This window comes from Rhineura floridana, chromosome 1 (genome assembly GCF_030035675.1).
Source record: "Rhineura floridana isolate rRhiFlo1 chromosome 1, rRhiFlo1.hap2, whole genome shotgun sequence".
Lineage (NCBI taxonomy): Eukaryota > Metazoa > Chordata > Lepidosauria > Squamata > Rhineuridae > Rhineura > Rhineura floridana.
The window spans coordinates 245,824,312-245,848,278 of NC_084480.1; positions in this window are offsets into that span (position 1 = coordinate 245,824,312).

The window sequence follows — 23,967 nt, forward strand, 5'->3', positions numbered from 1 at the left end:
CTGCTTATAAGAGTGTAACCCCAAAATGTTAACATTATGCTCAGGCATTCGCCATATGTTAACTGTTCCTAACACTGATATGTGTCATGGAGATCAGAATATTTCTGAGATAAATTACTCAGCACATTTAGGTTATATTCAGCCCACAAAGAGGAAAGGTATCACCTTGCATAGGGGAGGGGGACTGGTGCTATCCTTCTGCTGTGTTACCCACACACATTGTCAGTCCACAGGAACACAGGAAGCTGCCTTATACCAAGTCAGACCATTGATCCACCTAGCTCAGTATTGTCTATGCCAGGTCTGGGGAACCTGTGGCCCTCCAGATGTTGCTCAACTATAGCCCATCATTCTTGGCCCTTGGCCATGCTTGCTGGGGCTGATGAGAGTTGTCGTTAAACAACATCTGGAGGGCCAAAGGTCCCCAGACCTGGTTTACACTGACTGACAGCAGTTCTCCAGGATTTCAGACGGCAGACATTCCCAGCTAAAAAGTGCCAGGGATTGCAAGCAAAGCAGATGCTCCACACTGAGTTGCATGCCTTCCATAGAGCAGAGAAAACAACACACTCCACTTTTGGACTGCATGTAGCACTTTTGGATTGCATGTAGCAAACAACCAGCAGCAAGTAGCAACACAATGGGTGATGATCATCCACAAAAATGGTCATCTGGAATTCTCATTAGTCATTCTTCAAGCAACTATAGCAGCAGCACAGAACAAAGGACTTCCATTGGATTTCAGAGAAATAAAGAACAGCCATAATTAATTCTTCTGTGGTCTCCACACTAGACTGCAAAGAGCTGGGTTACTACAGTGGTTATGAATGTGAACTAAGAAGTCTCTGTTTCAGATCTCTGCAAAGACAAGGAAGATGATGATAATTACCAAATGAGACCAAATATTAATCCAGTCCACAATCTGTATTCACAAGTAGCAAACCATATACCTCTGAAATTTGGTCATCCCAGGTCTAGAATGTTTCCACCAATCAAGAAAGTTACTTTGATTGGACTAAAGAATTCTTGTATCACTGATGGAAATCATAGAGCTTTTATACTAATAAATATTATGCAATAATTATGGTTATACTAATAAGATATTGCCTCCTCTGTTTTATATTCCTTTTGTAAATATCATCAAAGCATTTTGCTGAGGCCGAGTCACTGAAGAACAGAAAGCCAAAATAAATATTGCAGTCCAAATTACTATAGCAAAAAGTCCAAAACGTTATCAGATACCAAAATCATGGAGCTCTCATCAAGGGAGGTTACTGTAATAAGGTTCAACTGTTCAAAGTGAGTGCCATTCTTTTTTGTGAAGGATTTACACCTACTTATCACTGTGCGATGGGTAAAACGGCCCAGGAAGTAGAAGTTCCTGCAGCAGCTTAAAAATCATATATGACACAGTTGAAGGGACACTAAATACAAACTATTTCTAGTGTATCTTGCCTTCTTTCATTTAATCTTTCTTTAATCTAGGATCAGTGGAGGAGATCTTTGTCTTCTTTGGAACGCAGACCACTATCAAAAAAAGAAAACAATATGCACAAGAGGTTAGTAACCTCACTATATGAAAAAAAGGAGAAGACAACAGGGATTGTAGGTTGTAAAATCTCATTTCTTAACTCCAGTTCAGAGAATTAAGAAAAGACTGCATGGGGGGGGGGAGGAGACAGAGAGAAACATGAAACGTTGATTTAAAGCCAATTCACACGGCTGTCCTTGACTGTTGGCTATTATTATTATTTCTGCTAAGAACTAATAGATCCTATTCGTGACAAGTATCAGGTCAGAAGGTAGGATCACATCCAAAATGACATTTTTCAAACCCTGAGAGTCAATTACTATATCACAGCATTGTTTATCTCTGTAAAACATGGTCACCGTGTGACCCTTTCCAAACTACTTCCACCGTCAAGGCATGCAACTGTATCACTGTGTCCTTCTGATCACAAAAGGGGAACATAACATTTTGACATTACACAATTCACATTTTCTGCAATGGCTTCTAAAGGTGCTGGACACGTAAAAGCAAAGAAAACAACAGATACCTAAACACTTGAGCAAAGTACTTTTATGTAAGCCTGTTTAGGCTTACAGCTACAGACATAATCGTCTTATTCAACTAATCAGCTTAACCAGGGGTCGCCAAGCTTTTTGGGCCCAGTGGGCACAATCTGAAGTTTGAGAAAGTGCCATGGATGCCAGTCACAACATGGCTTCCATGGGGGGGGAATGCCATAATACAAAATGGCTGCTGCATCTAAAAGAGCAGAAAGAGACAGATAAAAATAGCTCATAAAGTATGGGTGAGCCCATATGGGAGCATCCATTCCTTTTAGTAACTGTAGGATTTTATAAGTAATCACCAGCACTTCCACTTGTGGAAACATGAGGAAAGACTTGTAATCTACAGATGCTCAAGGGTTTTGTTCAGGCTGCATTTTTAAGCAAAGCAACCTGATTCACACTTCTAGGACTTAGACAGATCGGAAGGAACATAGTCTTCACACTTCTCCAAATTTTGTGATACAGTTCTTGGCTCAAGGAACATACCAATATGTATATAAAAATGTGCATTTTAGATTAGAATGCAATCAATGGCTAATTTTAGGATAAATTTAATACATAAATGTATATTTTAGCATAAAATGCATACAAAAATGTGCATTAATGCAGAAATGGGACATAACTGACTTATGAGTGAACACGTGTGAAACAGACATGGACCAGAAATAGATTCATCTAACCCTTAATAATCATGTCTGCTCCATAAAGTATAGAGCAGTCCGCACAACCAACCGCTGATTCAGTTTGTCAGTTTCTTATTTCAACAATGAGACCAATACTTTTTGTTGTGGCAATGATGAGATAAGGACTGGAAAGCACTTAAGAGCCCTATAAATGTTTTAAAATAATAATCTGTTTCTCACTACTCAAGATTCTCTGAGTCATGTAAAAGTGACAAATAACATCACCATTGGGAGTAGCCTTGTTTGGAAGTGTTGGGAATAAAGCACCAACTCATGTAACAAGTAACCTGAATGAGCGGGGGGCGATAGATAGAAAGGCAATCTATTCTTCCCTCACTGATAGCCTCTTTAAACTACTTGTTCATTTTTCTCAGCTTTACTTCCTTCCTTTTCTTCCTTTCTCTCCACAATGTATGTATGAGGTTTATTTCTTTGTAGTAATAAACTGGTAAGTTTCTTTATTCTTTCAACTACCAGTCTTAACAAACTAGTTATGTCTGCACTGTTGGCATGTGCATGTGGTCCCTGGAGGGCTGGAAAAGGATGAATATGGACCTCAGGCCAAAAAAGGTTAGACACCCCACCATAGATCAATGGCCAAAGGGTGGAACAGAAGTCACCCAAATCACCTTCTGAGAACCAGTTCTGCAGGAAGAACCAGAACTGGTCCAGAATACAATGACTGATCGTATTGAATGCCACTAAGAGATCCAGGAAAATAAAGAGGATTCCACTCCCTCCCATCTATTCCCAATGGAGCCATCCCCAGACTAGAAAGGATCTAAATAATTATTAATATCCAACACTCCCTGGAGTTGAACAGCCACCACACAGTCCAGTCCAGACCTACAATTTTGTTGTCATTGGTGTGCTTTCAGCCTGTATTACGTCATTCAGATCTGCTCTACTCTAACCACAAGTATCACTTTTCAGATGCAATTGAGGTTTCTCCATGTACTGGTCTTTATTATTCCAAAGTGAACTGAATCAATTATTTCATACCTCATTCCTTGATCTCATTCCATAGTGTTCCTTCTACCCCCTCAGTCCAGATTTTTTTTTTTTGTAAGGAAAAACTCCAGCGCTTATTACAGGTTTATTGTGGACTGTCCCTGGCAGCTATTTCTAATATAGATATTTAAGTGTTTGTAGATTATTTTTTATTATTGATGTGAGATTCCCAAAACAATGGCACACGGTCATGCTCTATTCAGTCATTAATTCTGGATAAAAATGAATGTATGAAGATGGAGATTGGAGTTGTGCCCAGTGAGCCTATCCCTGAGCACCATGCATGCAACATACACCTGGATGCATGTGTGGGTGAATACACATTGACTGCTTATACATGATCAGTTCCCTTGATTTTTCCACAGTACAGATTACACATAGAGAGTCTGCATGTGTCCAAGTGTATAGGTTCCTGCAAAAATGGCTTCACATTCCACCTTGAATTTGTGGAGGTTATGCACATGACCAACAAGTTACAATACCCCTTTCCCCTCCTCCATCCATTTATTTACCATGAATGAGTGAAGATATTTCTTAATGATGGCTAGTGTATTCACCTGCCATGAGTGATGACGCCTGTTATTGTTGCAAGAAAATAATAGATGATCATGTTCTCTTTTCCTTTCTCCCCTCAAAGTGGACCACAAAAGCTATTAGTGTGCTTTCCCATGACATGAGGTGATAACGTACTGTAGGGTGCAATGTTGGTTGTTATATTGCATTTTGTAAGGAGAACCAAATATATTATATGACATGATACAATGTTACATGAGAAAACTGGAAGGAGAACAGGGAAATTTGAATGGCTGTAACCCAGACTATGGCATTGCTTGTTAATTGGGGCTTACAGTTTTAGCCACTAGAGCAGCCTTTCCCAACCAGTGTGCCTCCAGATGTTGTTGGACCACAACTCCCATCAGCCTCAGCCAGCATTGCCAATGGTCAGGAAAGATGGGAGTTGTGGTCCAACAACATCTGGAGGCACACTGGTTGGGAAAGGCTGCACTAGAGGCTGTGCAATGAAAAACAATGGCTTTGATATTTGGCCTAGGAATGCGATTTTAGTCCTTGGAAGGGATAGAAACATGTCCCTCTGTGGAATCCAAGATGTATATATTATCCCTTGGTTCACTAAAAAGTGCTGGGTGTGGGCCTGAAAGCCCTGGTCCTGCTCAACTATGACCTCATTGGGAAGTTGTCGGTCTGTCAGTTTTTCTCAACACTTCCCTCCGTGTTTAATGAGGAAAACAGTGGCCACAGCCTCAGATGGTTTTTGTAAATATGAATGGTGTAAGGCTGGCCTGAAAATCTCCAGACTAACCATGAGCTGTAATCAAGGTTTGTTCTTGGTCCAAGAGACATAAACCACAAACCAGTTAAGTTAGATATATATTCTATGTGTGCTCAAAGTCATCTCTAAACACACATTCTCTGCCCTGAAAACAAATGCTTTAGAATGCAGGAGATGCATGTTGAAAAACACTTTTGCCGCACTTTAAGAATGACCCAGTTCCTACAAAACGCTAAGCCAAATCACCTTGTTTGAGTGTGAACAAGCAAACATGCAGGTTTCTGGAGAGAAGATCATTGCTGCTTTGCTTCTCGTCCAGTCATGCTGCTGCCTCTGCTGCTGTGGGTTAAGCCATGCTTTGGCTTAGCTTTACATCTGAACACGGGCTTGTGGTTCATCTTGCTTCAAACAAACCACTAGCTGTAACAAAGACCTGTTCTATGGTTTACCACTTGTGGTTTAAGGTGCTTAATTTGAATCAACTTTCATTAACATGGAGAATGGAAACTTCATCTTAGAATAAGCTTCCTTCATTGGCTTTTCACAAGTCCTGCCTCTTATAGTTTATATGACTTGTAAGGGATCATCCAGGGGTAGATGATCCTCCTTTCCCCAATTCTGAAGACTTTTTAAAGGATGAGCCTGATGTTACATTACTGGGACCTCTTTTTGGACTCCAAAGCAGGTCTGTCTCTACAGCCAATCACGTTGCTCAATTCCCAGCTGCCTGGTTGCCTTGGGAAAGAAGAGTCAGGAGGACCTGGGAGACAGAGGTTTACATGGAGAGGAGGGTGGACAGCCAAGCCCAGGAACTTACTTTCTTATGATCACTGCAAGCTCAGGCTGCCAGACAGCAGCAAGCTTTGGGGGAATGATTGGGGCTTGCTTTTAAAAAAGGTTGTGCGGGGAAGTATGGAGCAGTATATGGGTCCTTGCATGCTGAAGATGCTGTTGTCTGCCAGAGAGTGCTTCCTTTCCTTTGCCCCAGGGAGTTTTTTTGGGGGGGCGGGATTGTTCAAGGAGAGAGAGAGAGCGCTTTTGTTCAATGGGGACTTACTCCTATGTAAATATGCCTTGGATGGCAGCCTTACAGACCATTCCTATACTAAGACAATGCACATGAAATCCCATGCAACTGATTGTGTGTGTGTGTGTGCGTGGTGTGTGTGTGGTGTGTGTGTGTTCCGCTCTAAAGCAGTAACTAGAAACTTCAGATTGGTACCTTACTCTTTTGGAGCAGGAAAGTGTATTGGTAACTCATTTTTTTAAGCCAATAAAAGGGGGGAATGTGTGGTTTTGTTCTAGCCCAACCACAGGAGTTAGAGAGGGAAAGAGAGAAAATAAATAAGTCTGTGTGTGTGTGTGTGTGCGCGTGTGCGCAGATCCATATAGCTGGGTGTGAGTCTGGATGTTTCTGTTGGGGAGGTAGAGTTATGTTACTGTAGACCTTTCACTTGCTGATCTTAGGTTGGTAATGCTACATTTGGTGCACAATCAGGTATCGTATTTCAGATGGAGGGGTTGAAAGTGATTTAAGATTTATAGCAATTCTGTTCAGATGTGCAGGCTGGGATAAATTCAAGATTTAAATAGTTAAAAATCAAGCACTGATTCATTTGTTGTGGTTATCTATTAATACTTCATAAAAACTACAGATTTTTTTCTTTTTAATTTTTGAGCAAAAAGGATTGGAAATCCCCACTCAGCCATGAAGGTCATTTGATGCCCTTGGGCCCAATCTACCTCACAGGTTTGTTGTGAAGGTATATATGAAATGGACTGCCTTCAAGTCAGTTCTGACTTATGAGCAACCCTAATATGGAAATGGAAATGGACTGCCTTCAAGTTGATCCCGACTTATGGCGACCCTATGAATAGGGATTTCATGGTAAGTGGTAGTCAGAGGGGGTTTACCATTGCCTCCCTCTGAGGCTAGTCCTCCCCAGCTGGCTAGGGCCTGCTCGGCTTGTCACAGCTGCACAAGCCAGTCCCTTCCTTGTCCGCAGCTGCCAGCTGGGGGGCAATTGGGCTCCTTGGGACTATGCAGCTTGCCCATGGCTGCACAGGTGGCAGGGCACGTAACCCCTGAGCCACTCACTCCGGGGTGATCTTTAGCTGGCCCTTTACACCCAGGAGTCACGAGCAAGGATTTGAACTCGAATACATCCTTACCTGGGAGTAAGTCCCACTGAACCCAGTGGAGCTTACTTCTAAGTAGACATGTATTGGGTTGCAGTCTTAATGCTTGTGTCATAGGCATCAAACTTTGGTTCCCTAAACCAAAATGATGCATCTTTATAAAGGAAGGGACATGTTTTTGTCTCTATCTCCTACCCCCTTAGTACACCTCCAGGCTTCAACCAATCTGGCATGATTATTGTGTGTTTAGATGCATGCATATGTCCCACTTGTATTCAAGTATGCTTACCCCCAGGTTGGTGTGTACAAGGGGCCCTTTCACCTTCTCTGCCTCTTCCTCACAAGAAAGCCTAGGCTATAATCCTGTATTCACTTACCTCGGAGTAAGCCCCATTAAACACAAAGAGACTTGCTTCTCTGAGTAAGCAAGAATGCCATGGGATTTTTGAACATCCACCCACACTAACTGTGTAGTAGAAGCTGCAGAAAATAACTTATAAGGTGTACCAGATCTCAAATGGAGATTACAAGGAGAGAGAAGCCACTAGCTAAGTGCAGGAAATGGGGGAAACAGCAGCTCTTTAGGACCACAGGGATTCCTGGTGTCCAAACAATTCATTTGTCAATCACAGGGACTGAAACCTTATTTGTATTTAATAAAATACAATGTTGTTGTATTGCCACCCTGGGCTTCTTTGGGAGTACGGGCAGCATATAAATTCAATAAATAAAATTATCTTAGAAGGGAACATGGGTGTGAGAGGGCGTGGTATTATTATTATGAAGGGACGCTGCACTTCTGAATTTGCCACTACACTACTGCTCCAAAGGCACTTCCAGTCTGTCGCTATTTTGGGGTGAGATTCAATTACCCACAAATTTAGGTTGCATAATTATAATTGGTTGTGCAACAAATGCACCCCCCCCAAAATAGGACTTTTTGTGATAAGGGAAGTGATGGGAACATGTACCAGAAAGTATGGGATAAATGCCAGGCCTGGCAACCAAGAGGTCTTCTGTATCTTTAAAAGTTGTGCAGGGGGAAGGGAGAATTGCAAGAACACCTACACTTGGCTGACTTTCTCTTTTCCTAAAGATTCAGAATCAGTCTCAGGCCCTGAACCTGGCAACCCTAAATGCAGTATCACCTAACTTCACTGCAAACAAATCCGAATGAATGCTCATTAAGTAGCCAATGTCTAATTTCCCTGCAAACAAATAAGGATGAATGTGCAATATACATGTCATCTGGAAGAGTTACCCAATTTCGTATGAAAAAACGTTCTTTATGAATTGTATTCTCAACTGCCTCTGGCTTTGAGCCTGCACCTTCCTATATATTTTAATTATTATTAATAATAATTACATTTATACCCCATTTTTCTTTTCTTGATAGAAACCCAAGACTGCTTACATATAGTTTCCAGGTGGTCTCTCATCCAGGCACTGACCAGACCTGACCCTGCTTAGTGTCAGCAGGGTGCTGGCCTCATGTGCCTTCAGACCATAGCCTGGGACTGAGCTATGTTTTATTATAAGCTACTGCTAAATGGATATTTAGGTTTTATAGCAAAACCTGAAGCCACTCCAAACGCTCAGAAGGCAAATAGAACTATATGCCCATTTGGAGTGAATATAAGTCATTATCCTTTTTGTTGGCTTTAGATTTTAAAAGAGAAGCATCTGAAGGCACAAAAGTAATAAGTTGGTGAGATCTGTTGCTTGGCCTTGTAGTAGCACACAGCAGGATTTGGTGAATTTCTGCATCCTAAGAGGCCATCTAGTAATTGCACTAGCTTTTCCTGATTTGCATGCTAAGAACTGTGATTCTTCTGCAACAGAAGCTGTGGTAATATTGTTTATCCAGATGGATTAATGATGGCTCCCAGTTCCTGAAAAACCTTGAAAAACCTCAGTGTCTGCAAATACCATGGGAGTCAATAGAACAACAACATAAGAAAGTTACCCTGGCTACTTTCTTGTTCCAATCCAGCTAGGAATACCTCCATGTAAAAGCAGGCTTACGTATATGATCAGCTGATGGGGATGCAGAAGCAAACTTTCATCCACATTGTGGTGTTTGTCTGGGCTTCATTGAACTAGCTTACTGTATTTTTTTTGCTGTAAATGGAAATGTTCATTCCCTTTTTCAACCGCTAGTTGTTCCGTATAGCCAAAGAGAGAGGCATCAGTACAGCTCTTAGAGCCCTGCTCTTATTGTATATGTTATAGTGTATTTTTCTCCAAGATGCCCGACATCATCATAATCTACAACAACAATAACAAAAACAACAGCTGCAACGTAAAAATTTCAGATAGCTGTGTTGGTATTACCCTAAGGATTCCCTGCCTTCTTCTAACTGATTAATAGTAACACTTCCCCTATTTGCATCTTATGACTACCATAGTCTGCAGGCTTGGGCTTTTCCGTCTGGCTCTGTACCATCCTCTTCTCTCCACCCTCCTTTTTTGTTTTGAATAAAACTTCTACTACTTAACATCCAGCCTGTTGAAAAGTTTTAACACACTCAAAATCTTGCTCTTGTTTTTTGGTTGACCCTAGTAAGGATTATCCTACTGATACTTTTGCAATGGTTGCCATTACAGTTCCTGTTTATATGCAGATTCAGAATGCCTTCATAATCCAAACCAGACATACATTAAATATAACTGGTGAAATTATCTGTGTCTGTTTTTTAAACCTTCGGAGCAACGAGTTCTTCACATGGCCTGAGCCCATTTGACTTCACTCACAGTGTGCATGACAAGCAGGAAATTTATTCTTTTACTCATATAGGAGTATTCTAATATGTGAAATGTAAATGTGTGATACTTAATTTCTAAAATGAGAGGTACCCATCTTTGTCTGCCTGCGAGGCACATCCTATGCCAAGAATGTCCAGCTCCCTAACACCCAATGGACAGGTTTTGTTTTGTTTTGGTTTCTTAGTGTCATGGAATGTATTCTGCACAGACTCACAGCACTCATTGTACATATAAACATAAGAGCAACCTGCTGGATCAGATCAATGCCCACCTAGTCCAGCATCCTGATCTCACAGTGGCCAACCAGTTGCCCATGGGATGTCTGCAACTTAGTCAAAAAGTACTCTCTCCTCCTGCAGTTTCCAGCAACTGGTATTTGGAAGCATATTGCCTCTGACCATGGAGGAAGAGCAAAGCCATTGTAGTTAGTAACAGAAAATGAGTTTCAAGTGTGGATTCCTAGGTAGCCAAAATGGGTCCATCCATGCACAAGAGGGAATTCCAAGGTTGGAAAAGTACAAACAAGTTTTTTTTGGGGGGGGGGAGACTAACAGCAAGAACCCTCCCCCCAACAGCTCAATGAGGACTGAGCATGCTCAGAGGGAACAGAATGCTGGCTGACTGTTGGAGAGATAGAATGGAAAAACGGGGGGACAGGAAATGGAATGGAGTATCCTGGAAGTAGGCATTGTTGGCTGCTGGAATCTTGAACAGAAGCATTCCACACTGCAATACTTTTTTGTGGGTCTGCTTGTGCATTTTATTTATCAGCCTTAACATTGAAAGTAAGCCTTGTTGCAGTCTGGCTTACATTAAGCCCTGGTATATGTATATTCACATGAACATGTACGCCAATGCACATACCTGAGGAGGCAGAGTCCCCACACAGCACCATTAAAAAAAGAATTAGCTGCATTTAGATTCAGAAAATACTTTACTCATAGATTAGCCTATTAAGGAAAATTCCAGTGATTAAAAAGTCCACCAAGTTTTACCAAAGTGTGGATTTGTTCTTCTGTAGGATAAGCTCTTGTTTGTTTCCGGTCTTAGTCCAAACATTAGAACAAAAGGCTTCCTAATGCAGTCAGAGTGTATTTGCAACACAATGGGTCACTTCTGGTTCATTTTCTTTCTTGCATTTCACTGCATGGCGCCAAAAGCACAGCTTTGCACCATTTGCTTACATTGCCAGTAAGTAAAGAAATCTTGAAAAGGTGTCAGGGTGTAACAGTCTCATTCAGGTAAATTATGACTGTCATTTATTACAATTCAGATATGAGTTTTATTCTCTCAGTGACCTTCAGTTATGTATTTGATAATAATAACTTTGCAATGGGATAATTATTAACTTGGGAAGAAAACCTGTTCAAACACAGACCACTGGAACATTAATTTTATGAAAGGTTTTTGAAACCAACTTGTCACTTGGACTCAGGTTGTAATAGTTATGTTCACAACAGCATGCCCCCTATGAATCCCATATATCAAAGAATAGAATTGTTAGCGGTTGACAAATAAAGTACCATCTAAGAAGGTTTGCAGCAGACCTGGTTATACAGACACCTCTAGATCATCTAGAGTCCATGGTGTCTTGTTCTTACTCAGGTACATCAAGTCATCCCAAAAAAGAACAGAGCAATCAGTAAACCAAGGATAAGGAATGTGTGGCCCTTTGTTGGACTCCAATTCCCATCAGTCCCAGCCAGCATGGCCAACAGTCAGGGATGATGGAAGTTGTAGTCCAACAACACTGAAAGGCCACAAGTTCCCAACCATGGCAGGAAGTTTTGAGTATGCATCAGGTCCCTACAGAACTTTTTGTTTGTTTATTATGTGGAAGATTCACTGCAATCAATAGAGTTCTTTTCAAATAAGTTGTTTAGGATGTAGGGCTCTGCTTTTTGGGTCATTGTCTGCAGTTATGTTGATGCTCCAAAATGTCTTGGTACTACTGGGCAATCGAAGAAATAAAATACAAACTATGATGCACACTATTTCTCTATCAAATGCTCTGTTCCTTTAACAGCCCCTCCCAAATAAATACATGGTCAGCAAACAAACAAACAAAAACACTCTAGAGGCATTACTTGTTACCAATGCAGCGTTTATACATTGTCTGTGTGGTCTTAATTCAGAAATATGCTTCAAAACTTGCAGGAAACCAATAACTGGGCATGTGCCAGGATCATTCCCTGATTTTATTTACAGTTTCATTAATTTCTAGGTCTCAAGGAGACCTCATTTCTGATGTCACTGTATAAAAACAAAGCATGGCGTAGGGTTTGTGGGTGGAGATGAAAAGAAATTCTGCTCTCTGGAGAGGAGGAGGAGGAGGGGAAATGTCATACAGATAAAGAAACATAATGGAATTGTCAATAAAGTCACAAAGTAGGGGGAACATACATGCTGCCTCCATGTAAATAGCTTGGGAAAACAGTCAGCCGCCCTCAGCTAATTCCCCTGATTAAAACTGCATTAGCTTGTAGGTGTCAGGGACACGCAGCTGTTTTCAAGGAAACTCTGGCTCCAAGAGGTCCTTCCTTGTAGGGCAGCAGGCTGCTCTATCTAGAGGTAAATGTCAGGGAGATGCACAGCTTGCCGACTTTGTCCTCTCTCTGACAGGCCCTGGCCAATGTCCTGCTGCTGAGGGTCGTGGTAATTTACGTCCACTCTGTGTACATTAACTTATCTACAGTAGAGCTGGCTGGCTCTTTCAGTCAGCCTGTCTCCTCCACAGGCTGTGAGACTTTCCTGACTGTGGGACTAAAAGTGGGAAACTGGCTGCTCCGCTCCTGCCAAGTTCCTGCATCATACGAACAACAACAAACATCGCCAAGGAGCCTCGATCGGAGTCTGAGCCCCAGCAGAAACTGCTGCTAGCTATGCCGTGAAGCACAGAGCTCTCACTTTGCCTTGCCTTACTGCATGTTCATCCCCAGGGACAACGAGAAGGAAAGTGGAAGGCCGGCTGCGCCTGGAAATGAGATACAGAGCCTTACTCCATGACTCATTTTTATTCCACCATTATTACTGTGACAGCTAAAATGGGCATTTGTTTGCAGCTCCCCAACTTTGCCTTGCTCTGATTAAGTAGTCTAATTACTGCTATATATTAGTGACATCTAGTGAGGCAAGACGGGAGATGGCTCATACATATGCTGGATTGATGGTGCTGTGGGCTCCTCCTGTGGGTATTATCCAGAAATGTGCTGCAACTAATGGCCTCTGTTGGCTTAACTAGCTCAGCTTTGCTGGTTTAAACTCTTGTCTCAACAGTTTACAATGGTCACGGGGTGTTTTTACACACACAAACTTCCTTCCAAACTTGGCAAGGCCCAGCCTCCAGCCATGCCCCCACAGCTGTGCCATGCCAAATGGAGAAAAACTCTGATGGGAAATGGCAGAAGCTGAGGTTGTCTTCCATGGGGCGTCCACTTTGGCAAGGGGATCTTGTTGGTTGGCCAAGGCTAGCTCTTTGCAACTGATTCCATAGTTAGGTTTGGGATTCACAAGATCACATTTCCACACAATCCTAGGACCACATGTCCTAAGAAATGTGAGCTCATACACATGGGAATGTTCTGGCAGAAATGATTATTCACTAGGGCTGGCCATACTGAAGCCAACAGGGTGCAAATGGTTAGTGTCTTGGGTTGGTTGTGGGAATCCTAGGTTCAGATCCCCACTTCCCTGGATAGCTAAGATGCTGCTCTGAGGTCCTTGGAGGGAGGGTGAGGCAGCACTAATAAAATAATTGACAACAGAGAGACAGCTGTGAGTTTATAGTCCAAGGAGAAATGGTAGGACTGAGAAATATGCTTCCTGCATTGTTTTAGGGATAGTATTTGAGAACACAATCCTACAGCATCTTGAAAAATCTAAAGAGTTTCAAACATTGACATTTTGGAAACAACTGCTGATATTCTTAAATGTGAAAATCACGAGTTAACAAATAGAAAGAATAACGCTATAGTACACTAGAGCAACTTTCCATAGAAGCATGCATGAAGCATGATTTATGACTGGTTCTAGTGAGCTGTGAATAGCCCTTGATCATTCCCCCATCATTCACAGTTTGTGGAGATACCTTGCCTTTCCAAACACAGCAACACATTTTTACACACTTGCTTAATTTTACAGGGGCATAATTTCAATTAGTCAAGACAGGATTATCACACAGAACAATGTTTTCTATTTTGTACGTGTTACACAATGCAATCCTATGCATATTTAGTCCTACTGTGTTCAGTGGGGCTGTGCAATGTGCCTAAGAGTGCAGGCATAGTCTAGAAGGAGAAGACAGTAGGAAGTCATAACATTCTACAAAGAAAATGTTTTACATATGTTTACTGAGGCCGTTAAATGATATTTACTCTGACCTAGACATTTTGGAGTTTGGTTTTTTTTCCTGAGTGAAGTCAAACACACTTTGGTGAGGTCTGTCAATACATGAAATTTACAAATACATATGAAACACATGGATAATTATCTGTCTTGGAAGGCATTAGGAATCAGTCTTCTGCTATTATTAATTGGTATTCCTTCACTGGTTTCAGTAGGAACTGGAAAGTTTACACCAAGGGTACTTTCAAACCATCCAACAGGGTCTGGGTTTCACTCAGGTCAATTCAACATGCAAAAACCTAGTCATCATTAAGGTCTATCCATACCCCTTGTACCATGCCATATGCTTGCTACATGATTTCTGAATGACATGAAATTATCTCATATGTCACAGCTGACAGAAACCAAATCTGACAGATTCACCTGTCCCTAGTCACCACTCTGCCAGTTACCAATCTCTGCCTGCCCAAGTCCCCTAAATAGTAAATACATGTCTCTGCTGAGAAGCCCAGGGCAGTAGCTTGGGGAGAGATATACTGGTTCAGAATCTGCCAAGATCAGAATGCATTAGATTACTTTTTAGCTAAATAAACAAAAAACAAGAACAAACAGAACATAACACTGCAAGTTCCTGGTATTCTCCTTGATCCTGATTACTGCCTCATCCAGGGCTGCTGGTTTCCAGCTCACCACAGGCTATTTTCACTAGGCTCATCTGGACTGATTTCCATTGTGTGGAAGTATTCCAAGCAAAGATGTAGCACATCTGTGGGTTTTTGTTTTGCTTTTCCTTAGTATTCCTTTAGTGTCTGCTGGAAATCTTCATGAAATCACTGCTTACACTGTCTTCCTGCCCATAGTAAGCCAGTGATACAAGTGGCACACACGGTATAGAGGATGGTGGTTGTAGCTGTAAGTTAATAAGCCCATATTTAGCATGGTTGTGGTGGTGTACAAAAAAACACATAAAAAACAACAAGACTGAACCTGTAGCATGGTTGCATCTAGGAACATAGGAAACTCCCTCATACTGAGACCATTGGTCTATCTAGCTCAGTATTCTCTACACTGACTTGGCAACAGCTCCCCAGGGTTTCAGACTGGGAGTTTCTCCCAGACCTACCTAAAGATGCCAGGGATTGAACCTGGGACTTTCTGCAAGCAAGACAATGCTCTATCACTGATCTATAGCCCTTCCCTAACTACATATCTACATATGATGGTCGGGAAACCAATGCAAGCAGATTTCCAGTGGACAAACACTTCAATGCTCTTCCATTTCAGGGAATGATATTTCTGTGGGCAAGAATATGGAGCCAGCACTCCATTGGTTCACCCAATACTGAAAACAGAATTATGCTTTTATTGTGACATCATAAAGATAGGTGGGTGCTTCTGACAAAAATGGTCCTGAAGTCCACCCATCCACTCTCCTACATGAATGGATGTTCTGCTGACTCCTGAGTATGAACTCATATGAAAAGTAATAAGAGAAATAGCCCATAGTCAAAAGATTGTCAGTGTGTAAGAGGAAACACAGAATCCTCTCATAATCAACCTTATTTTTCCTGTGTCTATATCTAGATATTTATTTTAGGAATTCTTTAGAAATAAGTGGCAGGTGCAACATGGAACTCTACAGAGACAGATCTTGCTAGACAGATTTTATGTTATATACTATTAGTCCAATACAGTACATGCCAGGAATTCTTAAACTGAACTCATACTTTGGAAGCTTATGAAGAACTGGCAGGTGCACTTTTCTGTGATAGCATTTACTCTTATTTTCTTTTCTGATCAGTCCAAGGAATCGCATAGATAACATCCAAGTGCATCCACAATGGGAAGCAAGCTTTTGAATGTTTGTGTTGAAACACACTGATACAGTATGCTATGAATTTGGATGCAAGTGTGTTATTAGATTAGTTAGAAAAAAGCACTCAGGGCTATTATGAGATTAATGGGAAATCTTAGCAATCAAGAAGATATATAGCTATATCCAGATCCAGGAAAGCTTATTTAACGGCATGAGATTCTGCAAAACAATAGCTACTTTTATAAAATAGTGAATACTAGCTATTGGAAAGAATGCAGTAAAGTTGGAAATTACTTACATATGAGGTGGACATGATCATAAATCCAGAATTTCTAGACAATTTTTTTGAAAATGAAACAATGGTTTTAAATTTTTGGACAGTGTTTTGCACACATACAACAAATTTTATATCACAGAGAAATTTTTAAAACGTTATTATTTAGTTAGTACCACCAAGTAACATAACAAAAAGACAGGTCCCAGACCCAAGGAGATTCAAATCTAATTAGATTTCAGTATTCGATCATCTCAGGAGTGGATTGTCATTAAAATGCTCAAGCTGACTCACGTAGAGTAAGGCTGCTTTCACACATGGAGCTTATTGCATCAGTTTTGCAGATTAAAATGTTAGTGCTTCTGTCCCAATTTATTTTATTTATTTAGTATTTATTTATTTATTTTATTATACTTGTATACCGCCCCATAGCCAAAGCTCTCTGGGCGGTTTACAGTAACTAAAAACATTAAAACAAATACAATTTAAAACAGATCTTATAAAAACAACTTAAAACACAATTTAAAAATTTAAACAGTATAAAATTTTTAAAATTCTTTTTATACTGCAGTACTTGTTGCATTAAAGAACCGTGGCTTTCTTTGGCTGATATATCGGCATTTCGTGCAAGTGTCTTTCACATGGCTGCAACGAACAGCATCTTGTTTTCATCCCTCACCCATTATACATGTATGCACTGTAGTTCCCCCATAATTCACTGCATGAGTTAGTGTCTGGACACAGGGGTGTGTATGGGAAAAGAAGGAAGGGAATGCTGTTACCTTTGCCTATGCTGGAATACCAATACAATTTTTGTCAGGCAAAAAAATATTGAAGCACACCTAAAGAGCAGAAATGCATTCTATGTTGGGATGGCTGTCACATGAGCGGCTGCAGCTAGGGCAAAACTCTCACAATTTTCCAGGTTCCCAAGCTTGCAAACTGATTATTTCTGGAATAATTTATCATGGATATAAGTACTAAACTTATATTCCACTAGTTTTCCAGAACTAGCTTTTACATCGTGTGAAAGCCCAAATTAAATGTGCAAATTATCAGGCAAGAAATTGACAGAATAACGGAATAAAGTGCAATGTAAAAGCAGCCTAGGATAGACAAAAACAAGCAAAAGGTTAAAATGTTGGGGAATGATACCAAGAAATAATGTAAAATAGGTGATATTCTTGATAACAACTTCTGTTATTATGCTTTATGTCAGGGATGGGGAACCTGTGGCCCTCCAGATATTGTTGAACTCCAACTCCCATCAGCTTACTCCAGTATGGCCAATAGTTAGGGATGATGGGAACTGTAGTCCAACAACATCTGGAGGGCCACAGGTTCCCCATCCCTGCTTTATATGTTCTAGACTAATGGTGCAATCCTATACATACTTAACTGGGAGTGTCATTGAACTCAATGGGGCTTCCTTCTAAGTAAACATGCACAGAATTGCACTGTATATTTGTTAAAAACAAAGGTTCTGTTGAAATCAATTTGACAAATGAGTGAAGATTTAAGTTCCATTGATTTCAATGAGAACTAAGTGTGACTCCAACCCATCATGACAAATTAATTATAGTGTGCACACACAGTGCATGTCTTTATTTTACACACAGTATTTTACACACAGTGCATGTCATATTGTACTGCTTTCCTCTGCTGAATAGGTTACAGTTTTATTGAGGCAGAACCATGTTATACAGAGCCAATTTTTACCTGTATATGCAGAGAAGCAGGTATTGTTTTTATGGAGCTCACATAGAATACATTCCCCATGAATTATGCCATATGTCTTATGTGCTTTTGTATTCTCTCTATGGTACTTCATGCAATGATGAAGTGACAAGTGTGAATGTGCAGGAGAAGCTTATTATGACAGTCCCCATAGTCACACTTCCAAAGTAAGTCCACAGCCATTCCCCAAGGAGAGTCCAAAATGCAGGCAGCTGTGCAGATCCCATTAGAAAGGAGTACATAATGTAATACTCATTAGTATCAGTAAACCTATTAACATAAACATCATCCAAGTCTAAGCTCCAACGGCAAATGCAGAAGAATAGGAATTAGAGAGATTTTATGCAGAAGTACAGGAAGAAATTCAGCACACACCAAAACAAGATGTGCTGATAATCATGGGGGACTGGAATGCAAAAGTAGGAAACAGAGAAGACTAGGAATTGTGGAAAAATGGGGCTTAGGAGATAGAAATGAAGCAAGAGAAAGACTTATTGAATTCTGTGAAGCCAATAATTTATTTCTTGCAAACACATTTTTTGAGCAACCGAAAAGACGACTGTACACTTTGACATCACCAAATGGTTAATATAGGAATCAAATTGATAACAAATATGGAGAACTAAACAGTGGCCCACAGACTGAAAGCGTTCAATATACATCCCAATTCCAAAGAAAGGAGATCCCAGGGAATGCAGTAATTATCGAACTATTGTCTTAATATCCCATGCAAATAAAGTAATGCTCAAGATTCTACAACATAGGCTCTTACCATATATGGAGCGAGAAATGCCAGATGTCCAAGCTGCATTCAGAAAGGGAAGAGGTACCACAGATCATATCACAAACATATGTTGGATAATGGAACGGACCAATGAATTTCTTTAAAGATTACAGCAAAGCCTTTGATTGTGTAGATCATGAAAACCTATGGAATGCTTTAAAAGAAATGGGGGTGCCACAGCATCTGATTGTCCTGATGTGCAACCTATACTCTGGACAAGAGGCTACTGTAAGAGCAGAATATGGAGAAACTGATTGGTTCCCAACCGGAAAGGGTGTGAGACAGGGGTGTATTTCATCACCCTATTTGTTTCATTTAAAAACAGATCATACAGAAAGTGGGATTGGACCAAGAGGAAGGAGCTGTGAAAACTGGAGGGAGAAATATCAATAATTTAATATATGCAGACGATACCATACTACTAGCAGAAACCAGTAATGATTTGAAATGAATGCTGATGAAAGTTAAAGAGGAAAGCACAAAAGCAGGACTACAGCTGAACGTCAAAAAGACTAAAGTCAACTGAAGATTTATGTAACTTTAAAGTTGAGCAGGAAATCGGACTTGTCAAGGATTATCAATACCTTGGCACAGTCATTAACCAAAATGGAGACAATAGTCAAGAAATCAGAAGAGGCTAGGACTGGGGAGGGCAGCTGTGAGAGAACTAGAAAAGGTCCTCAAATGCAAAGATGTATTACTGAACACTAAAGTCAGGATTATTCAGACCATGGTATTCCCAATCTCTATGTATGGATGTGAAAGTTGGACAGTGAAAGAAATGGATAAGAGAAAAATGAACTCATTTGAAACATGGTGTTGGAGGAGAGCTTTGTGCATACCATGGACTGCAAAAAAGACAAATAATTGGGTGTTAGAACAAGTTAAACCAGAACTATCACTAGAAGCTAAAATGATGAAACTGAGGTTATCATACTTTGGACACATAATGAGAAGACCTGATTCACTAGAAAAGACAATAATGCTGGGGAAAACAGAAGGGAGTAGAAAAAGAGGAAGGCCAAAGAAGAGATGGACTGATTCCATAAAGGAAGCCACAGACCTGAACTTACAAGATCTGAGCAGGGTGGCTTACGACAGATCCTATTGGAGGTCACTGATTCATAGGGTTGCCATAAGTCGTGATCGACTTGAAGGCACATGACAACAACATTAGTCTCTACTGACAATCATAGAATAGTGAGCTAGCAATGGATGGTGCAAGGGTTGGACATGATGGATGAACTTTATTGGGAGAAGAACAAAGGAAATGCGACCCTGTTATTCTTACTTGATCTCTCAGCAGATTTAGGTACCATTGACCATGGTATCTTTTTAAGCCAACTTAGTGAGATGAGCATCGGAGGATCTGTTTTACAGTGGTTCTGATCCTGCCTGCAGGGTTGTTTTCAGATAATTGCATTGGGTGATTGTCTTTTGGCCCCCTGGCAGTTGTGCTGTGGGGTGCCGCAGGATACTATAGTGTTCCCAATGCTGTTAAACAACTATATGAAGCCCTTGGGAGCGGTCATCAGGAGATTTGGAGTAAGGTGTCAGCAGCATGCTGATGATACCCAGCTCTATTTCTCTGTAACATCTGAATTAGGAGAGGCCATGCATGCTCTGGACTGCTGCCTGGATTTGGTGGTAGGCTGGATGAGGGCCAGTAAACTGAGTCTGAATCCTAGCAAGATGGAGGCACTGTGGGTTGATGGTTCCTGGGTTTGAATACTTGGTCAGTCGCTGCTTTGGATGAGGCTGTATTCCTTCTGAAAGAGTAGGTTCATAGTCTGGGAGTGCTCCTGGATCCAACTTTGTAATTAGAGGCCCAGGTGACCTCGGTGGCTAGCAGTGCCTTTTACCAGCTTTGGCTGGTAAGACAAATGTGGCCGTTCCTTGACCAGGATAGTCTGACCACTGTTGTCTATGCACTGGAAACCTCCAGACTGAATTACTGTAATCTGCTGTATATGGGGCAGCCCTTGAGGTTGGTCTGGGAGCTGCAGCTGGTGCAATATGCGGCAGCAAGACTGTTTATTGGGGCAGGGTATCGCCAACATGTCACTCCACCGCTGAATGAATTGTACTGGCTGCCTATTAGCTACCAGGCTAAGTTCAAGGTGTTGGTTTTGGTGTACAAAACCCTATACAGCTTGTGACCAGGATACCTGAAAGATCATCTTATCTCTTATATGTTTAATATCACTGTGCCCTGCAGGTGAGGGCCTCAGGAGGTCCATTCCACACAACATAGGAAGCGGTCAGGGCCGGTTCTAAAGGGCGGCCAGGTGGGGCTCTGGCCCAATGGCCCCTGGAGCTACAGGGGGCCCCTCAGCTGCCCCTCTGCTCCCCTTCTGCGATCCGTGGGCCCCCCACGCCCCCAACCTACCTGTCTGCTATCTTTTACCATTGCCCTTAATGAAGATGGCAGCCGCAGTTTCCCTAAGGTACTAAAGCCCCTGCCGCCATCTTAGTTGATGGCAGAGATGTGCATGCGTAGCACGCATGCGTGCCATCAACAAAGATGGCGGCAGAGGCGTCATCACCTTAGGGAAACCGCAGCTGCCATCTTTGTTAAGGGCAATGGTAAAAGACAGCAGACAGGTAGGTGAGGGGCTGCGTGTGTGCATGTGTGCACGCACACACACACACACACACCGGGGCCCAGGGCAAGCTGATGCCTAAGGGCCCCGGCATTCCTGGAGCCGGCCCTGGAAGCGGTAGTGAAACATAGTGTAGAGGCACCTACCCTTTGGAACTCCCTCCCCATAAATATTAGACAGGCACCATCTCTGTTATCTTTTTGGTGCCTATTGAAGACTTTTGTCTTTCAATAAGTCTTTTATTTTATTATTTATTTATTTAGACCATTTCTGTACTGCTTAATATATAAAAATATATGTTTAATATATAAAAAGACCTCTAAGCGGTGTACAGAAAAATAAAATAACTGCAACAAGTATTATAAAAATGCACAATAAAACCATAATACAAATAATACAAATTATTAATAAATAAATACTGACACAAATTCCTTTACACTTCTCCTTATCCCAGTCTGTATTGGAATTGCTTTTTAAGATGTTTGTAAAGCTGTTCCTTTTTTAAAAAATATGTTTTTAAAGATGTTTTGTTTTAATGTTTTTAAAGTTGTTTTGTTTTAATATATTTTAAAGTTTTTTGTTTTAAGATGTTTTAAGAGTGTTTTTAGTATTTTTGTTTGCTGCCCTGGGCTCCTTCTGGGAAGATGGGTGGGATATAAATGAATGAATGAATGAATGAATAAATAAATAAATAAATAAAGCTTACCTGAAAGAGCGCCTCCACCGCCACCAATTATGCCGCCCAACTAGATCAGCCACACAAGGCCTTCTCTCAATCCCTCCAACCAAAACAGCTAGGTTGGTGGGTACTAGGGAGAAGGCCTTTTCTGTGGTGGCCCCCACTCTCTGGAACTCCCTCCCATATGATCTTCAACATGCCCCTTCCCTAGATGTATTCCGCAAGGCCCTGAAGACGTGGCTATTCCAGCAAGCCTTTGAGGTCATTGGGTAAATCACCATGATTCTGTCATTTATCGTATGTTGTTATTATAATTGCTTTTATATGTATTGATGACTGTCCAGTATTTTACCTATTGTTATTAATGTGATTACATCTGTTATTGTATTTTATCTCTTTTAATGTATGTCGCCTAGAGTGGCTAATTGCCAGATAGGCGACAAACAAATTAAATATTATTATTATTATTATTTTATTATAAATAAATAAAATAAGTTCACCAGATGTGCCAGTCACTTTCTGAGCCTAGCCTACCAAACAAAGGGATCATGCGCCTGTCCAACCTTCCAAACGTAAGCATTGGTAAATACTGCCACAGAAGATGATGTCATCACTCCTGCTCTGAAAAAAGTACTGGGAGCTGCACTGTCCCTGTGTTCCTGTTCCACTACACCACTGGCTATATGCCTTAATACAAGAGCACTTACATCGTACATTTCTCACAGACAGAATGAGATATCAGTGCATTCAGCTGGTAATGATAATAAGGAATAAGACTGCATAATAAATGAGAATGCAAGCTCTAGCCCTAGAAGCATTCTTAGGTAATTCCTTGCAAATGAGAGATCTGTTAGGACCTAACCTGTTCTTTATCACCACTGTTGTTTCAAGGGTTTTAAAAGTGAGGAATGTCCATAGGGCTGCTATGGCATTAATCATATTAAACAAGGCATGTGAAACACAACCAGTGGAACTCAGTTGCAGCAATCAGAAGAAAGGTAGGTTTGAACAATGTAATGGAATAGGGTTGACTGGGAAAATGAGCTTAATATTTGCAAGGTAAAAGGCAGAACAGTTAATGCATGTTGTTGTTGTTGTTGTTATATTACCCACCCTTCACCCTGAGGCCCCAGGGCAGTTTACAACAGTTTAAAATACATGCTTTAAAACAATTTAAAATCACAAACTTTTACACAATGAATCATGAGCAGATGCACAGATTGACAGTGGTTGAATATAGTATGTGAACATCCCTAATATTTGTTGTTTACAACACAAGAAGAAAATCAAACATTTTGTGATGACAGTTCATGTGCAAAACCCTCTAAATATGACCATGTTCAAAAGAAAAAGTGTTTGCATTGGGTTCTGAAAAGTCTATGCTCCTTAAGCTTTCCAAAGGAATCTACAGACAAAACAGGAAATGGAGAGCAAAGAACTTGATGGCTCATTTTGCTAGACATTCTTGGACCACACAATACTAATTTCAAGTTGCAATGCTTTAACTTTATTTTCCATTATAAAAACATTGCTTGAAGTATAATGGCCTAGGTCCAGCCTTCTCAAGGCAAAAATAATGAAGATTCTTGTGGCATCTTAAAGACTAAAACATATATTATGGCATAAGTTTTTGTGGACCAGAGTTCATTTCATCAGATGCATGATGAAGAATCTTTAGGAACATCTCCGCCCACTTAAGCCTTTCCAGAGCTTGGAAGTAATTTGTTACTTTTTTGAGGAAGGAGTGGGTAATTCCTTTACATT